Raw genomic sequence first — 9,221 nt, 5'->3', positions numbered from 1 at the left:
ACAGGCTAGTTTAACAAGATTGTGTGTTCTTTTTAGGGCAGTTTCTGAAGGGTCTGAAAAGAGGCATTTCAAAAATGTAACCTATAAGTACAGAAACAATGGACAAGGGCTTGTTTAAGGCAAAGATAAACTTTTTCCTAAAGAAGTTATATGCTTGGGGAACGACCACCTGCCATGACCTGCCCAGTTAAGAATTTATGATCAGGTCACCCTGCGAGTGTCCTTTCCATAGAACCCCTTTTTGTCCACAGTGGGTATTTATCACTTTAATTTCTGTATCGTTGGAATGATTTACAACTTTAAAAAAAAGGAAAAAAATAAAGATTACTGTTATCTCTTATTACATTTTAGCTGGCAATTTCAGAAAGACTTTCATACTTTAAATTTGCAATGATATATTATGGATGAACAAAAGTAACAAATTATTTTAGTCTCTATTTTATTTATTTCAGTCTTTCTACCCAAATTTTTACCACAGAGAGTAGTAAAAAATAGCTTCATTTTAACCCCTTTTGCCTTCTTTACTTTCTTATTAGAGCATGAGATGAATAACAGGAAGGGAGGGAAAGAAATTGAGAAGAAAAAGAGTGAGTGTAATCAATGGTTTGTGATAATAGTATAAAATATCTTAACATTCAAAAATAAGGAAGACAAAATGAAGTCAAAGCTAACAGCAAAACCCTGACTGGTAATAATAATTACCTACTCTTCAGCATTTTGCAAAGGGCTAAGAAGTATAAAAATATAAGGCAAGTTCCCTTGTTCTCAATAAGTTTACAAATTGGAAACAAGATTAAGTGTGAGTAGGGGAAAATGCAGTAAGTCAGACAATTTACTGACATACATTGTACAGGCTACGGGCTTCAAACAACAGAGGCCACAGTGCAGTCTGACTGACTTTCCTGACATCCATGCTGCCACTATTTCTTGGTCAATGTTGTGGTTCTTATTTGAACTCTTAGCAACATGTAATTTAGTTGATCACTTCCAACCTCTAGAAATGCTGTATTTTCTTCCCTCAGGTTCTGTGACACTATACTCTGCTAGTTCCCCTCTTATCCCCATGTTCCTTCCTCCTCTGCTCAGTCACTAAGTATGAAAATGCCCAGGGGTCAGTCCTGATATTCATTCTGCTCTCTATCAGCTGATTTTTCCTTGGATTGATGTATCCTTTTTCATGGCTTTGAAAACCATGTGTACGCCAATGACTCCTATATCTAAACTGTGCCTGAGTGTGTCCAGTAGGCAACACAAACTTCATGTGACCTGAACAGAATTCAGCGCGATTCTGTCTTTTCCATCTAATAAATGCCATCACAATTCACCAAGTCTGTAGCCACTGTGCTTTCTTCAGTTCACTTTTTAGTTTTCTTAACATGTGTTATACATATAATGTGCAGTTTTTAGCTGCTCTCTCAGGAGGCAGAAGTGTATCTATTCCATTTTAATTGGAAACTACAATTCCTCTGTACTATGGTCTGAATGTTTGTGTCCCTCCCCGACACCCTAAATTCATATGTTGAATTCCTAATGCCCAATGTAATAGGTATTAGGAGGTTGGGCTTTTGAAAAGCACCTTCATAAATTGGATTAGTGTTCTTATGAAAGAGCCCTACAGAGATCCCTCACCCTGTACACCATGGGAGAACACGGTTGAAGGCACCAGCCATGACCCAGAAGAGGGCCCTCACCTGACCACACCGGCACCCTGATCTCAGACTTCCAGCCTCCAGAACTGTGAGAAATAAGTTTCCATTTTCAAAAGCTATCCAGATTGTATTATCTTGTAGAAGCCCAAACAGACTAACTGACTCTGTCTCTTTTATTTTCACAACATTTTCATGAAATTTATTCTTTATTGTTAAGTGTCTCTAAAGTCATTTTATCAATATAATTTTTTAAACTATAAGTATGTCTTCTATTTATTGATTTTGGGGCACTATATATTTTATATTTGAGTTCTTTGTTGAATATAGATATTGTAAATACAATCTTCAATTCTACAGGGTGCCTTCCAGCTCTAAATGTGTTTTCCTTTTTTATAGACAAATTTTTTAACCATTTTTTAAAAAGATAGTTCATTTTCCTGACTGGCATAGCTCAGTGGATTGAGCGCAGGCTGGGAACCAAAGTGTCCCAGGCTCGATTCCCAGCCAGGGTACATTCCTAGGTTGCAGGCCATAACCCCCAGCAATTGCACATTGATGTTTCTCTCTCTCTCTTTCTCCCTCCCTTCCCTCTCTAAAAATAAATATAAATAAATAAAATCTTAAAAAAAAAAGATAGTCCATTTTAACTTTTTTCTCTTTTATCTTTAGGGTACTTTGCATTCACTTATTTTTTATATGTAACTGTTCTAGAGCAAAACAACTCTTTTTCTTGCTGCCAACACATTAAGAATGCATATCATGCTCCAGAGTCAAAATGTTCTGTATCCTAAGATAAGCCAAAAATAAAAAGGAAATCCTACCTCATCTTAAAAAAAACCTTCAGTATTTCCCATAAGTTAACTTACTACCAAATGTTTTTTCCTCACTTCTGTAATATTGATGTCTAAAGATACATCACACAACTTATACATGCAGATAATGATGTAGAAAAACTGCTATTTTTTCCCCACTATTAACAGGCTAATACAACTTGATCATCTTGTAGCATTCTTCCTTTAAGATAGGTTTAAATTTTTATTCAAATAGTAGATGTTCTAAAACATTATCCTTCCAACATCTTTCCCAAGAAACACTTTGCTTTCAATTCCTTAATTCATATATATGAAGACCTTTTAACCTTTCTTGTAATATTGGTTTGGTGGTAATAAATTTTAGCTTTTTCTTGTCTGGGAAGCTCTTTATTTCTCCTTCAATTTCAAATGATTGCTATACTGTGTAAAGTAGTCTTAGTTGAAGGTCTTTGTTTTTCATCACTTTGAGTATTCCACACCAATCTCTTCTGGCCTGAAATATTTCTGTTGAAAAATCAGCTGTCGACTTCCGGCCAAGATGGAGGCATAGGTGGACACACCATACCTCCACGCACAACCAAGATTGGAACAACAACAATTTAGAGGCAGAATAACACTCAGAACTGATAGAGAATTTATCTGAATGTAAGTCAGGCAGCCAGTAAGTTGAAGTAGACCCATTCATCCAGACCAGTAAGAGAAGCGGAGAGGAGCAGCCAGGTTGTAGCGCGGGTCGTAGCGCAGAGAACAGGGAGAACTGGGCACATAAGGCAACCGAGAGCGCATAAGGCATCTGGGGCTCACAAGATCGCAGTGGGTGGACCCTGAGTACACAAGTGGCTGCTGGCAGACCCAGTGAGGTGGCGATTGTGGACCAGGGCAGGGCGCGCAACCCAGGATCCCAGAGAAGGGACTGAGGTCCCACAGAGAACAGAGCTACCGCCATTGTTCCCTCCCACCCCCGCGCCCGCCCCCACCCCCACCCCCACCCCCACGTACATCACAATCTAGAGACTGGGGTGTTCAGCCTCGGTGAACACCTAAGACTCCGCCCCTCACCATAACAGGAACGACCAGACCAAAAACAAAGAGAGAGATGGCTCAAACAGAAGAACAAATCAGTGCCCCAGGTCTCATCCTTTTAAGTGACTGAGAGATAGCCAATCTATCAGATGCACAGTTCAAAACACTGATCAGGAAGCTCACAGAATTGGTTGATTTTGGGCACAAATTAGATAAAAAAAATGCAGGCTACCATAAAAGAAATGAATGAAAATTCACAGGGAATCAATAGTGATGGGAAGGAAACTGGGACTCAAAATAATAGAGTGGACCAGAAGGAAGAAAGAAACAACCAAACAGAAAAGAATGGAGAAATAAAAATTTAAAAAAATGAGGAGAAGCTTAGGAACCTCCAGGACATCGTTAAACATTCCGACATCCAAATTATAGGGCTACCAGAAGGGGAAGAGGAAGGACAACAAGTGGAAAAGTTATTTGAACAGATAATAAAGGAGAACTTCCCCATTCTGGCAAAGGAAATAGACTTCCAGGAAGTCCAGGAAGCTCAGAGAGCCCCAAAGAAGTTGGACCCCAGAAGAAACACACCAGGGCACATTGTAATTACATTAGCCAAGGTAAAAATGAAGGAGAGAATCCTAGAAGCAGCAAGAGATAAGGGGACAGCAACCTACAAAGGAGTTCCCGTCAGACTGTCAGCTGATTTCTCAAAAGAGACCTTACAGGCCAGAAGGGGCTGGAAAGAAGTATTCCAAGTCATGAAAGACAAGGACCTATATCCCAGATTACTCTAACCAGCAAAGCTTTCATTTAGAATGGAAGGGCAGATCAAGTGCCTCTTAGATAAGGTCAAGTTAAAGGAGTTCATCATCACCAAGCCCTTATTTTATGAAATGTTAAAGGGACTTATAAGCCCTGGCTGGTGTAGCTCAGTGGATTGAGTGTGGGCTGCGAACCAAAGTGTCACAGGTTCGATTCCCAGTCAGGGTACATGCCTGGGTTGCAGGCTCTGACCCCCAGCAACCACACATTGATGTTTCTCTCTCTATCTCTCTCCCTTCCCTCTCTAAAAATAAATAAATAAAATCTTTAAAAAAATAAAAATAAATAAAAATAAAAAGGGACTTATCTAAGAAAAGATTAAAAAAAAGATGTATAGTAAAAGGACATCAAATTCACAATTATTAACAACCACACCTAAAGCAAAACCAAAAGAAACTAAGAAAACAAGTAGAACAGGAACAGAACCACAGAAAGGGAGATCACATGGAGGGTTAGCAACAGGGGAGTGGGAGGGGGAGTGAAAGGGAAAAGGTACAGAGAATAAGTAGCATAGATGGTAGGTTGAAAATAGATAGGGGGAGGGTAAGAATAGTATGAGAAGTATAGAAGTTAAAGAACTTATAAGTATGACACATGGACATGAACTAAAGGGGGGGAAGTGGGTGGGAGAGGGTGTACAGGGTGGAGGGGAGTGAAGGGGGGGAAATGGGACAACTGTAATAGCATAATCAATAAAATATATTAAAAAAAGAAGCAAAAAGAAAAAAGAAAAATCAGCTGCCAATCTTATGGGAGATCTATTGTAGGTAACTGTCTTTCTCTTGCTTCTTTTAAGATTCTCTTCCTGTTTTTAACCTTTGCCATTTTAATTATTAATTATTGGTGTGGGCCTCTTTGGGCTCATCTTGTTTGGGACGCTCAATGCTTCCTGACTTATGTGTCTTTTTCCTTTACCAGGTCAGGGAAGTTGTAGGCCATTATTTCTTCAAATAGGTTCTCGATCCCTTGCTCTCTCTCTTCTCCTTATGATACACCTATGATGTGGATGATGTTACACTTCACGTTGTCTCAAAGATCCCTTAAACTATCCCCATTATTTTTTATCATTTTCTTTTTGCTACTCTAATTGGGTGGTTTCCTATCTTGTCTTCCAAACCACTGATTAGATCATCTGCTTCATCCAACCCACTGTCTATTCCTTCCAGTGTATTCTTCATTTTAGATATTGAATTCATTTGTGACTGTTTTTTCATGGTTTTGATGTCATTTTTTTCATGTGGTTGTAGTTCTCACTAAGTTCTGTGAGCATCCTTATAACCATTTTTCTGAACTTTATATCTGATAAGTTGCTTGCCTTCATTTCATTTAGCTCTGTTTCTACAAATTTCTCCTGTTCTTTCATTTGGGGTATGTCTCTTTGTCTCCCAATTTTTGCTGCTTCTTCATGTTCTTTCTTTGTATTAGGTAGATCTGCTATAGCTCTCAGGGTGAGAGCAGCAGAGTTTATTAGGCCCAAATAGACCAAGATTTGGTCATGTGAAGAGAGGACTCTGCACTGGTGTGTTGAGAAGAAAAAATGACCCAATCTGCCCTGGCTGGCATAGCTCATTGGATTGAGCTTGGGTTGTGAACCAAAGCATCGCAGGTTTGATTCCCAGTCAGGGCACATGCCTGGGTTGCAGGCCACGGCTCCCAGCAACCGCACATTGATGTTTCTCTCTCTCTCTCTCTTTCTCCCTCCCTCCCCTCTCTAAAAATAAATAAATAAAATCTTTAAAAATAATAATAATAAATAATTTAAAAAATAAAAATAAAAGTCCCCTGAGTGAAGACACGAACAAGGGAAGACACTTAAAAAAAAAACAACACTTAAAAAAATGACCCAATCCTAGAGCCACACAACCCAGTCTGTCCCAGATTCTGCCTAGAGCCCGATCTCAGCAGGGCAGCACTGCCAGAAGTTGAGAAGGTGGGGATAGTAGATCTCGCATAGGGGGAAGATTGGGGGAGTGGCCCCTGTACCAGAACCACACAACTGCCCCAGATTCTGCCCAGCCCTAAGCCCAGCAGAGCCACCAAGAATCAGGGGAGTGGGACTAGCAGATTCCCTGTATCAAGGAGCAACCAGTCAGGTTCACACATAGGTGGGGGAAACGGCCCCTACCACAAAGCCATACAACTTAGTCACTGATACCCCCTATAACTTTATACCCCAGCCCAAACAGCTGACTCATCAGCACGGTACAGGCTCAGCAGGGTTGGGAAGCTGGGAGTCCAGAGGGTGGGGTTATTGCCTTCTCCCAGGTTGATGACCCATGGAAGGGAATGCTTCACCCAAGAAAGAAGGTTTTTTGATTTAGGAGCCGACCCCTGCTCAGGGAACCTGGAGATGATCCCTTCATCTCTTACCCTAGAATGACAAATGCCAGTTTCTCCTCATATGACTCTAGTCTGCTCTGTCTATCCTCCACTGGAGCCCACGGTGAGTACCTACAAACAAGATTTTGTGTATTGGCCCTTTAAGAGGGTGCCTTTGTCTCTAGCAGATTTCCAGCTCTCCCTGTGCAATAGAATCCCCACTGATTCTCACAGCCAGATGTTGTGTTGTACCTCTTCTCAGCCAGGCCCTTGTACTCTGGGCTGAGGAGCCTGGTTTGGGCTTTAGACCCCACTGTTCTCAGGGGGAAACCCCACAGCTGAGATATCCTTCCAGAATCTTAGCCACCACCCAAGGAGGCCAGGCCAACCCTTTTCACTTCTCTGCCCTTCCTACTAGTCTAGATGTGTTTTTTTCTGTAAATCTTTGGTTATAAGACTTATCTTCAGCCCTTGCTGGCATAGCTCAGTAGATTGAGTGCGGGCTGCGAACCAGAGTGTCGCAGGTTCAATTCCCAGTCAGGGCACATGCCTGGGTTGCAGGCCATGACCCCCAGCAACCGCACATTGATGTTTCTCTCTCTGTCTATCTCCCTCCCTTCCCTCTCTAAAAATAAATAAATAAAATCTTAAAAAAAAAGACTCATCTTCACCTACTTTTCTTTTGATTATTTGGGTTGATTTTTCTATAATTTAGTTGTAATTCCAGTTTGGTCCTGGGAGGATGTGAGTGTTCCTTCTACCTGCTCCACCACCATCTTGGATCCTTGAATTACATTCACCTTTTTATAATTGAAAATCAATTAAAAATTAAAATCTCTCAATGCTACAAAAAGGGAAATTCAACCCACACAAGCTTGGAAGACAAAAAAACAAACTAAGGAAAATATTAAAATCAAGATAATACATGCAATTTTTCTTTAATTGATGCTCTGAGTCCACATGTCATAAAATGTAACAATAATCATAAAGTCTTTATGCTGCATTTAACAACTGGTAGCATATTAATAGAGGCATAAAAACTTTTAGAAAGACATATAATCTATTAGTAGATATTAAAAGCCTAAAGAGTATGTATTTTTAATGTTTTGATTAGAAAATGCAAAAAGGGCAATAGGTTGTTTCCCTTAAAATTCTTATTTCAGTTATTATTATTAATCATTTACTAGTAATTATCAGAAAATAAGTTGGGGTAAGATATTTTATAGAATTGAAAAATATACCTCTTATTAAAAGCAACAAAGAAGTAAAATAAAAGGTAAGTAAACAAAAAGTAAACAGAAAAATAAGGGAATCAGAAATGTTAATACAGATGTACAACAATATAAAACACAGGGTAAGACTAAACAAGGTCCTATTCAACTGGGTTAAATTTTCAACCAAAAAGAGATTTAAATTCCCGCAAATCAATCCATGCATACACATTAACCCACAATAAAATTAAAGATATTTTGTACAAGGCTAAAATAATTTTTTGTTTTAGGTTAGGCTAACATCACCATCTGGTGTGGGGAGGCTAGAATGTGGTATTACTTTCAGATATTTTGTATTATCCTACTTAAGACTGGTAAAATAAAAAAAATCTAAGTCTTAATAGATTTCAGTGATTTCTTTAAATCTGTGAAAAGTGATAATACATACAGAACCTCAGAACTTAAAACATTTTCTCCAACATACTTAAAATCACAAAAAGCTTCAAGGACTGTAAGCTTAGATGGAATACAAATCAAGACTAATTCAACTATAATTTACTTTGTTTATGAATGAGCTCAGAAGTGAGCAAATGAAATGACAACAAATTCACAACTATCAACTACCGAACCTAAAAAAACAAAAACAAAAAGAAACTAAGCAAACAACTAGAACAGGAACAGATTCACAGAAAAAGAAATCACATGGAGGGTATCTGCAGCAGCGGGAAGGTGGGGGGTGGCAGAGAATGGGGGAAAAGGTACAAGGAATTAGAAGCATAAATGATAGGTACAAAATAGAGAGGGGGAGGTTAAGAATACTACAGGAAATTGAGAAGCCAAAGAACTTATACGTATGACCCATGGACATGAACTAAGGTGGGGGAATGATGGTGGGAGGGGGGTCCAGGGAGGAAGGGAATAAAGGGAGGAAAAATGGAACAACTGTCAATCAATCAATAAAACATACTAAAATTAAAACCAAGAAGTGGGCAAATAATCTTGCTATCTAAGAAGCCCAGGCCAATGAATAAAAGTAAGATGAAATCATAGTTTTCTGTAATGCCTTATACAAGATACTATAGTAAAATGATCCTAATCAGAAGATTTATCAGTAAAATGTGAAATGAAGACTTGCCAAATAGATCAAGTTTTTATTGCCTTTATTTCTTTCTTTAATTTGCAACACAGACAAGTCTACAGCCAACAGCACTACCTGCTCTGTAGAATTATTGTCAGGGTTACCAGAACCATTGCCAGAACCATTCCTTCTTTCTGCAGTAACTTAATAAACACTTTGTCATTCCTCCAACTCCCAACTGGAGTATTTTAGGAAGATATGTTTTCTTACTATAAAAGAACTTGCATTCATTAAATATGACCGTATTTGT

The sequence above is a fragment of the Phyllostomus hastatus genome, unplaced genomic scaffold, assembly GCF_019186645.2.
Source record: "Phyllostomus hastatus isolate PE091 unplaced genomic scaffold, TTU_PhHast_1.1 phas_contig_58, whole genome shotgun sequence".
NCBI classification, from domain to species: Eukaryota; Metazoa; Chordata; class Mammalia; order Chiroptera; family Phyllostomidae; genus Phyllostomus; species Phyllostomus hastatus.
Note: the sequence above shows the minus strand (reverse complement) of the source record.